Raw genomic sequence first — 14,681 nt, 5'->3', positions numbered from 1 at the left:
CTGAAGTCTGGGCACATTTTTCTGCCCTCTCAGTATAAATTTTAGATAGATTCTCTAGACTGATGAACTTTGAGGAACTACAATAAGATTTACTATCAAACAGTAACACCCATATTGGAGCACAGACCCCCAGCCCCACTCAAGAGGGGCACAGAGCCTGTCCCAGACATCTGCTGGCTCCTGCTCCACATCCTGTGGATCAGGATGAAGCTGGTCCTGCTCAAAGCCCTCTGACCAGAAGATGAGCATTCAGCCACCCCACCACGCTATCAGCACCCTTACTGTGGTGTTCTGGAACCTTGGGCACACACATTAATGGCTGGACTCAATCTTAGAGGGCTTTTTCAGCCTCAGTGGTTCTGTTCTCAAATCCCAAACCAGGTGCAGACCCCAAAGGCTGTCGCAGCAGAGCCCTGCCCTGCCTGTGCTGCTCTGGAGGTGCTGGAGCAGCCCTGCACAGCCACAGCCAGGCCCCGGCATCAATGAAATCAAACATCTCAAAAGTGGTTCAAGCAGAAATATTAAACATTACTAACTGCTTCTGGGGAATAATTTTATCAAACCCATTCAAAACAAGGTTCTTGCACAAGGATCAGCTTGATATGTTCTCATAAACGCAATATTCCCTACAAATCATTAACAAAGCTATTAAGATTCGATTTCCATCTAAGCAATTATTGCCAGCATATTTTTTTACATTTACTTTAAAAGACTCAATCCTATTTTCAATTCATTAAACTGTTCCTCGCGTTTACTGAATTTTACATCAGCTTAGAAGACTATTTGAATTAATAAGAATTACAGTAGAAGTAATTTAGAAATAAATTATTTGAAGTTCAAGCCACTGAAGCTTTTCACACCGGGATGCTGCTGCATTAAACCCGCCGATGGATGGCTGCAGAGCCCAGCACCTCGGTCTGGGCTGGCAGAGATCCCTCTGAACGAGCTTTTACCAGGTTAAAGACGGGCAGGAGCAGACGAGGACACGCTGAGCCCTCCACGGCTCGCAGCAGCCACAGCCCCTGGGCTTTGCCTCGGTGCTCTCCATCAAAGGGAGCCTGACTGGCCACGTCTGCTCTGCTGACCTGAGCCTGCTGCACCCCTCCACATTCCCCTCTGCTCCCAGGAAAGCTGCTTCCATGAGCAGCAGCAATTACAAACTCCAAATTAAATAAAAATGCAACACAAAGCAAGAACTCTTCAGACCCATCCTCGTTGTCAACACCTCGACAAGTTTCTCAGTAAATATTTACTGTCAGTGTATACGTATTTTGAGGAGCATTAAAGTACACAGCATGACAATATTTTGGAACAGAAAAGGACAGGCTGGGGAGGGGAGATGAAATTTATGGACTCAACAGGGAATCTCAGGAGCTAAGAGAAGCAAAGGAAAATCACTGTTGAGAACTGATGTTAAATCCCTGGCAACGCTTTGGAGGGCACAGCACAAGCAGATCCAATGGAAAGCCCCCAGCAGAATGATATGGGACAGATTTTCATCTGTCACATCTGAAGGGACTGTGACAGCACAGTGCCCATGTATCAGACCAAAGCTTCCTGCTGGGACCCCAACACAAGGGACAAATCCTCATCCAGACAGTCCAAGACTGGACTCGGAGCCTTGAAATTCTTGACTTGTTCTAGAAGGGACTGCTCCAGAGGGAGTGGAACAGGAACAGAAAGGAAGCCACTTTCTGGGGGAGTCTCTGGAGTGAGCTCCTGTCTAACACATGCACAGGTGTTAACAAGCAAGGGAAACACCCAAGTGTGCCAGGAGGAGGGAAAATCCAGTGTGTGCTTCCTTCATTACCCAAAGCAATTCTCCAGCCTCGTTTACTGACTCTTCCTTTGAAGGTGAAAAATGACACCTTGTTTTGTACTTACTGGAAGGGGGTGAGGAGGGGGACACAGTGCTTGAGGGACGCTTTGGCTGCAACCTGTACAATTAATTTTTGCACTTGTCTTCCTGCCTTAGACCACTGCAGTCTCTCCTCTCAGGGCTGCAGACAGACACAGATGAGTAAATTGTGTTTCAAACAAGTTCCCCTCAGCAGGACACAGCCTAGGGACCTTGGCTCATATTCAGCGGTCACATTTAAAATCAATTCTTTCTCCGCTTGTAGGACACTGGGCTAGAGGGAAGCGTCAGGGAGAGAAGAGGAAAGATTAAAAATACGTGCTGGGGAGCATGGCTTTTAAATTTCAATGGAATTTCTAACCACAGGTGCCCCAGCGTGAGCTGCAGCACTGCTGGCTCAGTCTGCAGGATCCCGACACAAATGCTTTCCAAGGAAGAAGGGTTTTCATTACACCTGAGCTGTGTCAGCCCGCAAACCTAAACAGAATTCCTCTTAATAGATTGAGTCAGAAGAAACAACTCACACAGATACACAAACTGTCCACGTGCTCAAGGAAAAAAGCGACACAAAGCTCCATCCCCAGAATTAACACAATTTGAATGTCAACATTCATCTATCAGTTTCAAGTAGCTAAAAGGAACGTGGTGGTTAGAGCAGAGAGACAAGTGGCTTTATAAACACAGAGCATCCACCTCCCCAGAAGCTTTGTCTCCTTAGTGTTCCTTCTCCTCCCCGAGCTGAGCAGCTCCTCTGCTCTCTTATCCACCACTGAGAGCTTCATCTCTCCCCTTTAACACAAACAGCACAGTCTGCTTTTCATCAGGGAACCAGAACCAGAGACTCTTGGGCATGGATCAGATACAGGAAAAAGGGGGGACCCAAATTTAACTAGCCTGCAGATCTGCTGCTAGGAGGGAGAGGAGAACTGCCAGGCAGTGCTGGGAGAAGCCACTGGAGCTCTGTGCATCCAGGCTCCAAGTCTTGAGAGACCCTTTTAAAGAGCTGCAGTTGTCACACTTGAACTTTGGAAAAGAACAGACAATCCACGCTGATTGTGCTGGCAGGGAAAGGCAATTGCTGCCGATGGAGTTAAGCTCATGGCATCTTTGCAAGGCCACCAGCTGCCCACGAAGCTCAGGGACACACATGTGGCCTCAGGTCAGCAGGGCAGGGCTGCAGTGGGGGGATCATCTGGTCAGAATGCAGCGCTCCTACAGCCCCCAAAGCCAGCCTGCATTCCCCGTGGTGTTCACAGCACACCTGGACACAGCTGTTCTCCCCACCCACCAAAGGTCACTGTGGGAGGCTGGGCTGAGGAAGGGCAGGAGGAGAGGCAGCTGCTGCTCCTTCCACTCCTGCACAGTCCCCAAGGGAAACCCCCCGAGACCACCGAGCCTGGAGCCAGACACGGCACCTCTGAGCAATTCTGCCAGTGTGGCCCTCACCCCGGAGGAAAATGTTGTTTTCCACCAAGATTCACAACTAACCTTTTGCAACTGCAACTTTCTCTTCTAATAAGATGTAATTACCAGTTTTGTGACCCTGAGTCAAGCCTCTCTGCGGTTTTGTGCATTCAAGTAGCTCTTATTCCCTCTTCAGCATGTTCTCCATGGCCAAAAACAGACTCAGCAACTCCAATTCCCAGGCAAAGAGCTCTTCAAAAAAAGTGATGGTGGCAAACAAATAGAATTCTAGAAAGATCTCCCTTTTGAGTTAGTTCTGTGCAGGTCTGTCAGCTGCAATTCAGCCCATGAAAATCCCTTGCTGAGCACAAGAGGAACAGGGACATTCCAGCAAGGTGCAGCTGAGCTGAACTGGGCAAAGCTTGCTCAGTGATGATGGGAATGGGGTATGGCAGCTCCACGTCTCCCTCTGAGGCAGAGATAACAGCAAATTGATGCTGTAACACTCACCTGGTATTTGGATTTTTACTTGCAGATCCAATGCATGTTTTCCTTTCTTTATGCCACAGCCAGGTTTAAGAGAATTACTCTAAGGAAGGGCACTGCTAACAGACAACTCTGCTGTGCCAGGTTTGGGGTCCCCTGGTGATGCTCAAAGCCCCAGTTTCCATTTAGGAGGGAAAAAAGGTGGAGCGGGAGCAATTAGCATTCACAGAAACCGTTCCCAAAATGTTGATTTCCTTGAGTTTCCCTGGCACAGTCTGCAGGGACAGAGCCGCTCCTGCCACCAGGATCTCACCCCTGTCACAGGCTGTGTCAGCCCCAGCAGTCCCAGGGACCTCCTTCCCCTCCTTCTCAGCACAGATTTTCTCGAGCGAGCACTTTCGGCGCCTTTCGCAGCGCCCGCTCCTCTCCCCGCTCGCAGTCACACTTCCCTGAATTACTCTCCACACTCAGAGAGAACGTGCAAGATGGTGCTAAAAATTACTTATTGTGAGGAGCAAGTTTACGCTATGAAACAGCCACTTCAGAGAAATATACGACAAATTCAAGCGAGTTGTGCACAGATATTAAATTTGTGGAGAAAAAAAATGCCATTGCCACCTTTATGGCTTTTCTGGCTTAAAGAGTAAGAATAAAAGATGACAATAGCTCCGAAATTACACTGGAGGCTGCACTGACTTTAAACATACTGAATATCTATGTGATGCAATGGCATCAGCAAAGTCTTTCCACTGGCTGAAACCAATATGGTACAGGAACAAAAATCCTGCGTTATGCCTAAATGGAAGTGTTTCTTTGGATCTTAAGAACAAAATTCTTTTTTTCTGCCACGAAAACCCCCGTGGCTGTGGCCAAGGCGCGTTTCAGACCGGAGCAGCTCCTTCACCCTGCCCTCCCCTCACACTCCTGCCGCCGCCAATGGCCCCGTCTGCGCAGATTTATGATCTGTCACCTGGGCTGGGATTAGATGTCACCCTTGTCTTTCTATTACCCAGATATTGATAGATCAAACTGCCTGGCCATACGTCGCCTGTCCCTTCAAAGGTTAGCACCGGGGATCAATATCCATCTGCTCTGGCACCGACCAGAGGGGACAAACGCAGCCGGGAGCGCGGCGAGGGAGAATCCGCAACGGCAGCTCGGCTGCTGCTCCGCACACCTCGGGCTTTATTCCACATTTCCAGTATGCTCCTGAGAAACAGAAGCAGCTGCTCTCTTGCTGTTTCCAGCAGCTGATGGTCCATTGCCTAGGCAGTAAAAGGTCACTTACTAAAGACTGTCCTTCTCCCATAAGGTCAGAGGTTTACCCAAGCGTGCCCCGAGGACACCGGCGTGAGCGGCTCCTCGGCTGCGCCAGGGACACAGGAGGATCTGAGAGGGGGAGGCTGCTGAGGACTCTGAGGGGGCTCTTGGAGGACACTGAGGGACAAAAGCGAGGAAGAGCAACAGGGGAAGAAGGGGCAAAGCTGTGAGTGACCCCTCAGCAGAAAGAGTCAGGTGCCTTCCCTCTCAGCCATCGCTGGCAGCCAACACACACCAAGGACACCACCTGAAATGCACCACTGCCATGCCCCAGCACTGCCTGGCAGCTGCATCACCAAGGGAGAAGGTTTGACAACACGAGACAGTCCCAGCAGGCTGTTGCCTCCATTCAGGGTGTTTAAATAACACTCAGTTAGCATCAACACACGTTTATTATTAATGGAGTCCTAATACAGAATTCTTATCTGCATTTATCTTCCAGCTACATTGCTACCAAGGACACCAACAGCCCAGATCCAAGGAAGGAGACTTTGATTAAACCTGAGTTTCAAACACAGGTGGAATTTCCTTCCCCTGCCTTGACTTACTCCACGGGGAGCTAAACCTTGATGAGGAGCATAAGAGGAGGAAGCACAGATCAAATATTCAGTTTTCACAATCAAAGAGCATGTTCTGTGCATTTCCCTGACCAGAACAACACCTGCTGCCTCACACTCCTTTCTGTCTCTGCCACGGGGGTAAAGCTGCAGCAGACCCTGCCAAAACCTGAGCGCAGGAGGAGAGAATTTACATGTTTGCAGGTTTGTCACCGTCATTGTCACCTCTGCTTTTGCCCTGTGGTGGCCAGCAGCTGCCACCTGCCTCGCACCGGGCAGGGCACTGCTCACACCTGAGCTGGCACGTGGGGCTGCGGAGGGAGCTCCCCATCTGCTCTCTGCCCACCTTCCCCAAGCACAGATCCCTGATCTGAGCACAGATCCCTGATCCGAGCACAAATCCCTGCTCCCAGCAGAGATCCCTGATCCGAGCACAGATCCCAGCTCCCAGCACAGATCCCAGCTCCCAGCACAGATCCCTGCTCCCAGCGCTGATCCCAGCACAGATCCCTGCTCCCAGCAGAGATCCCAGCTCCCAGCACAGATCCCTGATCCGAGCACAGATCCCTGCTCCCAGCAGAGATCCCTGCTCCCAGCACAGATCCCAGCTCCCAGCAGAGATCCCTGCTCCCAGCACAGATCCCAGCTCCCAGCACAGATCCCTGCTCCCAGCACAGATCCCTGCTCCCAGCGCTGATCCCAGCACAGATCCCTGCTCCCAGCAGAGATCCCAGCTCCCAGCAGAGATCCCAGCTCCCAGCACAGATCCCTGATCCGAGCACAGATCCCAGCTCCCAGCACAGATCCCAGCTCCCAGCACAGATCCCAGCTCCCAGCACAGATCCCTGATCCGAGCACAGATCCCAGCTCCCAGCACAGATCCCAGCTCCCAGCACAGATCCCAGCTCCCAGCACAGATCCCTGATCCGAGCACAGATCCCAGCTCCCAGCACAGATCCCAGCTCCCAGCACAGATCCCTGCTCCCAGCAGAGATCCCTGCTCCCAGCACAGATCCCTGATCCGAGAACAGATCCCAGCTCCCAGCACAGATCCCAGCTCCCAGCACAGATCCCTGATCCGAGCACAGATCCCTGCTCCCAGCACAGATCCCAGCTCCCAGCACAGATCCCTGCTCTGGGGCTGGACAGGGACACAGGGGAACGTCCAGCCCTCGGCACTGTCCGGCAGCAGGGTGCCCTTCCAGGGACCCCACCATTCCAGCCCCTCAGCTCAGACCCTCTCTGTCCCCCAAGCCTCTGGGATGATGCCAATGCTAGTAAGGTCTGCCCTGGCACAAACTCAATTTCTGGAGTCGCTGGCACCTGCCCCAGGCACTCCCCAGAACAGCGATTCCCATTACTCAGAGCGACAGGGCTCCCAGGAACAAGGAATCCTGTTTCAACTCAGATGATGGGTTTCATTTTACTCTAATGAGCAGATATGTCTTATATCCATACCTGTAACCCATTTCTTGCAGATTTTTTTCACATCCTTTCTATTTTTTACTGTCAGTAGCATCTGTCACAACGTGCAACTTAATAATCTCTTTTAAACCCAAGAAATCTGTATTTCCATAAAGCACCCACAAAGAATTCTGATCAACATCAGCCTGGACTCTTCCCTGTAAAAAGGACCTCCTTTCAACTGCCTGCATATTTGAGTCTGAAATCTTTACCTCACCACCAAAATAAACAAGAAATAAATGGCAAAATTAATAACAAATGCACAAACCTGTAGGAAATGTCCTCAAAGCAAAGGACCAACAAGGAATACAAGGGAATACTGTGGGGTTTTTGGGTATCCTGGCCCGTTCCCACCCTTTGGCTCAGCATGCAGCCAGCCTTAAATCCCAGCACTGTCCTTGCCCTGCCACACATGGGAGCGACTCTGCCAGCCTTTGACAAAACACCTGCCCAGCTGTTTTCCCAAAACTGGGGTGCACAAGCAGAAGAGGAAACATTTACCAGCTGGAATGACCAGGAGCTTGCACACAGCAGTGACCCATATTTGCTACCAGCCCACCAAACACTGCACGCTCCAGGATGAGCCCTCCTCCACAGACCAGGCTGAGTTTCTTTTGCCCTTTGAAGTCAATTCCCAGTTTGCCATCAGGGGAGGAAAGCTGATTTTGCTTTCCACGAGTTGCCAGCCTTTGGAGTGGCTTTGCCCACAGGTGTTATCTGTCCAGCCCTCATCTCCCTGGGCGGGAGTGCAGATGGGAATGCCACAGTCAGGATTTTGGAGCCCTCTGTGCCCTTCTCCCTGCACACCAGCGCCTGTAGGGACTCCACGCCACGAGGAAAGGCACTGTCTTTAGGGATCTTTCCCTTCACTTTCTTCTTAGTCAAGTATGTCCCCCCTTTCCATTTTTATAGAGATGGCAGACAAGATCTTTCCTCAAAGAACAATAGACCCCCGCCAGCAACAGACACTCCCCCACAAAACAGGTGAAAGAATCTCAGCACATTACCATCAAAGTGAGGACTGCTTCCAATTTCTGCTTCCCAGGAAGGATAAAAAGGTATAAGAGAAGCCTTTAGTCTAGATCCCAGATCAGACATTATGATGAATGCTCACCTAAAGGGCAACATATTTGTAAGTTTTAAGTCTCTTGCAACATCAACTGTCCTGATTCATCCCCACGATAAAGGCAGCTCTGAGAGCTATTTTACCATATTTATTATTTTACAGAGGAGGAAGAAAAAATGTGGAATCAGCCCTCAATCTGCCACCCGTTGGATTTATAAATGTTAGTATAGGACCAGTGCTAATATCTTTAAACATTAATCTCCTCACTGCAGATCCTGCACGTCCCCCTTCAGCCTCCGCCCCGTGGCTCATCCAGGCTTGGGGAAATAAAATGCATTTTGGTATTTTTTCCCCTTCATCTACGGGATTTGTTTTGACTAAACCCATGAAAAGAAGAGAAAGGGCAGATGCTCCTGAACACATTCCTGCCTGCTGTCAGTGCCTTGCCAGCTGAGTGGAAGGCACAAAGCTCTGCTCCAGTGTTTATTTTTAAAGATGCAGCTTGCCTGATCCACGCTCATTCCTCAAGCCTTGTTTTCAATAGAGGCTCTGTTTTCTTTGCTGGCTGCCAGGACAAAGGCAGAGCTGGGAGGAAGGGAAGAGAAACCGTGTTGTGCACATGAAAATAAACCCTTGGCTTTATAAACCGCATTAGCCCAATGCTTCTCACTGCCTCTGCAGGTGCAGCAACAGGACTGTAAAGCATATGACCCAAAAAATACAGTCATGATGGGAGAGAAAACAAGTCTGGATATGGTCCTCATCCCACCTTCCTCAAATCTGCACCCAAACCCCCTCAGATGCCCACCCCATCCCACAGCAGGCACACCGAGCCCAGCACTCCTCCCTCAGCAAGCTCTTTGTAAATTTTATCACTTATTTCTTAAAGTTGCAATTGCCTTTAAAATTAGATTGTATTTAGTTCTTAATTAAATCGTCATCGTTCTACAAAACCCCACAGGCTCTGAGGTTTAGATTGTCATTTTAAACAAAAGTAAAATGGTAAATGCCTTTTCCATCCAACACCATTAGGTATAATTAAGCAATGGGTAAAGCATACATCGTGCTATAAATGTCATTTAGTTTTACAGTGAAACTCATCAACATTTATCAAAACACTGCCTCGAGAAAGAACGAGACAGCTCCAGAGAGTGACTTCCATTCGCTGCTGCCTTTGAAGCGTCTGCTCCGAGGAAGAGCTGCAGCAAGAAGAGCCTTCCCATTACATATTTTTATCTTTTGGGCTGAAATGTTCATTTTCTGCCACGTTCCCATATGTGGCAGGTTGGGTGGTGTGTAGCCATCGTGCACCAGTGTTTGGGAAGGGTGTCCTGGAGAGCCCAAAGGCAGAGGTGGGACGAGTAAGCTCAGGTAGAACAGAGCCCAAGGTAACACCGAAACCCGTGGCCACGGGAATTTATGGTGGGGACAGGATGGAGCCACCTCTCCTCCCGGGGACAGTGTCTCTGTCACAGCCCCGCGGGGCACTGGCTGCCCAGCAGGCTCACAGCTGTGCCCCCAGCCTGGAGCACAGCGTTCTGCAGGTTGGAAGGCTGAGATAAATGGCATCTCGCTCCTGCTTTCAGGTGAGGCTTCCCTGAGCCGCCACCAAAGGGACGTGAACTGTAAAGAAAGACAAACACCAGCAACGCACAGCGCCAGGCAGCGCCGTGCTGCTTCTATTTTAGAATCTCTACATTTCTTGTGTTCTCCCGAGGAGCATTGAAACAGTCAAACTGAGCCCATTTAGAAGCAATTTTCAATTTACTGCTCCTCCTTGATACCCACACGGCACACATCAGCAGGCAGCGGCTCCATCCACAGGGATCCGGGCACCCGGTTCCCTGCGCCGAGCCCGACGCCGCAGCTCCAGGCACCAGTCAGAAAAACAGATTTGAAACTGATGTTTCATCATTACCCGTCATTAAAAAATTATGCTGTTGTACAAGCTCAGAAGTAGCAAGGAGTGAACGCTGAATGGCTCTGCGAGTGTTATCAATCCTCCCTCGCCGGTGTGGTGCAGAGGGCTGTTTTTGGGTGGTGAGGTTCTCTCCTCCTCCTTTCTCTTCCTCCTCCTCTCCCCACTGCCTGAGCCCCGGCACACAGCGGCATCTCCTGCGCGGTGTTGGCAAGGCAACGGAGCGGGGGCTGTGGGGAGTGGGGGGCTTTGGGGACCCCAGGGTGAGTGGGGGGCTTTGGGGAGCAGGGGTCTTTGGGGACCCAGGGCTCTGGGGAGCCTGGGGTGAGCGGGGGGCTTTTGGGGACCCGGGGTCTTTGGGGACCCGGGGCTCTGGGGAGGGCTGCACAGCCTGCAGTGCCCCCAGCACCGCTCCTGGAGCCCCCCAGGCACTCCTGGCAGGGCTGGGCGATGCTGCTGGCACCCGCAGGGCACCGGGACCATTCGGAGCCCTGCAGCCCCCTGAGAACCACACACCCCGGGCTACCACTGCCCACCCCGGGCTACCAATGCATGCCCCAGGCTACCACTCCCCACCCCGGGCTACCACTGCCCACCCCGGGCTACCACTGCCCACCCCGGGCTACCAATGCACACCCCGGGCTACCACTGCCCACCCCGGGCTACCAATCCACACCCCGGGCTAACAATGCCCTCCCTGGGCTACCAATGCACACCCCGGGCTACCACTGCCCACCCCAGGCTACCACTGCACACCCCGGGCTACCAATGCCCACCCCGGGCTACCAATCCAAACCCCGGGCTAACAATGCCCTCCCTGGGCTACCACTGCCCACCTTGGGCTACCGCAGGGTCTGGCTGCAATCCCCACCCCAAGCCTGGCTTGCGAGTTATCCCCCCCTGCCCCTGCAGGGAACCATTTCCATGGGACATGTGCTGGGGACAGCAGTGGCCACAAGGCAGAGTGACACCAGACCTGAGAGAGCCACGCAGTGCTTGCCATCTTATGGAAAACCCCCCAAAATCCGCGAAAATACACAAGAAACTCATTCTTCCCCAATTTCTGTTTTCCCTCCTTGTTCTCAAGCAAGTATTTTCCATCTCTCGTTCTCTCTCTCACCCGTGGGAAGCCTGCACTGGGATGTCCTTAAGAGCAGGAGGACACACTTTGTGCCGCTCCTCTAACACGTTTCCAAGCTCAGATACAAATGAATTTTGGTCAGCACACACCTGTGCTCCCTCCAGAAGCCCTCCCCCTACTCACAGGCACTGTCAGAACTACCAGCAGGAAAAAAACTCCTTATCTCCAGCCCACCACAGCACCCTGGAGAAGGGAATATGGATTTACAGGTGGAGTAAGCAGTATAGCCAGGGATTTTGGAAATGGAGACTACATCCAGCATCAATCCTCCAGGTCACCTTGTTTGAAAACTGCAAATACAGACAGGCCACCCCACCAAAAATCCGTCTTCTTAACTGCTTGAAACAAAATTTAAAATGCATGTATGCAGTGTTCCTCTCTGCTCGCTATTCTGAGCTTCTCCTTTGGCCTTATGATAAAAGAATGCAGGAAATTATAGCCAACCTTCCCCCAGCCCGGAAAAGGGAATTAATTACTGCAAGCACAAAGTCAGCGCTCTTCCAATAAACCAATGCAATCCATCCAGGCACTGAAAAGCAAGGAAAACATCCTGGGGGCTCGATACCTTGCTAGCCATTCACAGCATGCACCGCCGTGATATTGCAGAACAGCTGTGCCTGGGACTATCACAAAGCCAACATTATCTCTGCCATTATTAGAATTAAATAAAGCCTCTCCTGCTCGATGTGCCCGGGATTACAAAGCACCTCAAACCCCTGCAGGCCCTCGCCACGCCTGCCCCTTGGCAGCTCTGCCTCTTTTAGCCAGGGTTAGGTGGACTGCAGTGACCAGTGACAAAGTTCTCGATGTGCCAAGCTGCCACCGTCCCTCAGTGCCACCCTCGGTGCTGCACAGCTCCTCTGGAACATCCTGAGCAGCCCAGTGTGGGGCTGGGGGGTCACTGCTCACCTCCCAGCACCACTGCTCTTCCTGTCCCCCTGGGCACAAACCTGGGCAATACGGGGAGCCCCCAGAAAAATCCGGTACACCGCTTTTTGCTGCAATTTCGGGCAAAGCTCTCGTGCCCACGGGGAGCAGCTGGGCAGCGCAGGGCTGGTGACTCCCCAGGTGCTCGGGCACCCAGCACGAAGCTGGCACGGAGCAGGGCTGCAGGTGGAACCCGGCAGAGCAGCCCATCACACCCCAACAACCTTCCTTCTCTCCATTGTACACACAGGGAGTGCATTTCAAATAAAAACACACTCCAACCATCAAAGCCAGGCAGGCTCCAACCCTCCTGCTGCCATGTCACAGGAGACATGAGACCTTTTACAGATGTTGCCAACAGCAGCTGAAAATCTACCAGACATTTGCTTAGCATTTCTTGAAAGAACAGTTTCAATTAGACACATTCTTCATAGTTCTCTTCTCAAACCCCAACAGTTTGAAGAGATCTGCTTGTTTTTTGGCAAGTTTTCATGAACTGTAAGCCTGGCCCCCTCGCACTCAGCACATCAAGGGTAGGATATTTAAAACAAGGCTCATTTTCAATGGAAATGCTCCACAATAAATAACTCAGCAGTGCTGTTGTGAAAATTTCAGATTTCAGCAGTTGACTTTTAATCAGGAGCTGCATTTGCACCTGAGAACAAGAGAAATCCTCCCTTTAATTAGTTGCATTTAAAACCACTTTATAAAACCTGCTCTAACTCAGAGCACAGTCTGTCCAGAACACCCCAGCAACCGCGACCTTCCAGTAAATGCTGCTCTCACCAAACTGGATGACACACCACATTTTGGAGCTACAAATGAAGGACAATTCCTCATGGGTATTTTTCTAGCAAGGCACTGAAATGACAGTCTGGTTCAGGCTGGCTTTTAAAAGTGGTTTATAAATGCTAAAAGGGTTTTTGCTGAGGGGCCACTTGAGCAGATCCTGTAGTGAAGGTGCTTTTGGGCTGGGGATTATTTTTTTTGCCGAACCTGCCAGGGCTGTGTGTTACTGAGAGGTTTGCAGGCAGGCAGCCACTCTGGAGCAGGGGTGTCATCAGTCACTGGAGTCAGCACTCGCTGGGTTCTGCCTCCAAAGTGACACCAACACCTCGCCCAGGCCTGAGCCCCAGCATCCTCCGTGCAAGCAGCACTCCTCCCTCAGCTCACCTCCTCAGGCTGTGCCTTGGAACCATCACCCCGGGATAACCATCCTGTGAATGGAATGTATTAAGCTCAGCTGATGAGATAAAACACTCAAGTTTTGTGGAAAAATGCTTTGACACAGACACCATATGCTCAACACCCACAATGAGGCAGGTGACTTCAACCTGCAAAATTTCCTTTTCCTACTGCCTGTACTTAATTTGGGAGCAGCTCATCCTGCTCTCATACCCTGAACACAGGGATCTAAGCAGTGTGTGTAGGAATGGATCGTGGAGCACAACAGGTTCTTCTCCAGCTGGGGCCGAATCCTCGCTGTGGACACCCCACGGCAGCCACGCAGGGTGATGAACGGCTGTGAAGTCTGGGCTGCTCATGAGAACAAAACAAGCCATCTTGAATCTGAAGGTTTTATGGGTATGCTGTTTCATGTAATTTTCCAAAAAACCGAATTACATTCTGCTCATTAGCAAACACCGCTGCACAAAGCGGAGGGCTCTGCAAGAGGATTACACGCGGGGACAGCGGATAACGACTCCAGTCAAATTCTATTTTAATGTGCCCAAAGAAACAATAGCGCAATCAAACGGGGGGAGGGAGTCAGAAAAGAAGGAAATTCATCTGCCGTACTCTTCCTTTCCACCCGAAATGCAATACAAGGAATTAAACTTGTCACTCTCCACTGCAAACCGCACGACGGAGTGGAACCACGTGCGGCTGCCTCTGGCATCAGCGAGCCCAGGAATCTGTCCTTGTACTGCCAGCCAGAACGGTTGGGAGTGCTGGCCTGCAGGATGGGAAGCACTGGCTCCATGAACCTTGCACCAGCTGTTTTCCCTAGGAAAATTGCAGGTTTGCAATCATCTACCCTGAACTGGCAGAGCCTTGTGGAGACACGAGGACACACAGCACTATTACAGGCACTGTACTGGTGCCATGCCTCAGACTGAGTCACAATCCACACTGTACCTGCTGTCTTACTCAGAAGCCCAGGGACAAGTGTTTCACTCAGGATCAGAGGCTTTTTGTTTGTCTTTTAAACAAACTCCAGCAAAATGTTCTCTAATAGTTACCCACACAGACACGAACAGCCCGACTGAGCAGCTTCGGCAATAACTCACCGCAGAAGCCAAAGTGCTTCTTATTCAAACTTCACTTCTTATTTGCAACCCACCAAGCTCTAGAGGAAGCATTCAAAATAAGGAAGCTTTGGAACCCTCCAATACAAATCCCAGATTTGTAAATAAATGGGAGCTCAGCCACGAGGATGGCCATCTGCCTACATGACACGGTGCCCGTCACCAGCACGAGCCCACACCCACCATCCCACTGCTGCTCCCAAAACCAGCTGGGCAGACACCTTCGTGAACAAC

At 51.1% G+C, this 14,681-nt stretch overlaps 1 protein-coding gene across 7 annotated transcripts in view; it reads right to left on the bottom strand.

The window, feature by feature from the left end:
* Positions 1 to 14,681, bottom strand: part of CADM1 (cell adhesion molecule 1) — a 133,522-nt gene that overhangs the window by 45,281 nt on the left and 73,560 nt on the right. The gene's annotated exons all lie outside the window — the stretch shown is intronic.

Source organism: Lonchura striata, chromosome 23, assembly GCF_046129695.1.
Source record: "Lonchura striata isolate bLonStr1 chromosome 23, bLonStr1.mat, whole genome shotgun sequence".
NCBI classification, from domain to species: Eukaryota; Metazoa; Chordata; class Aves; order Passeriformes; family Estrildidae; genus Lonchura; species Lonchura striata.
This window is presented reverse-complemented; position numbering and strand designations above follow the sequence as displayed.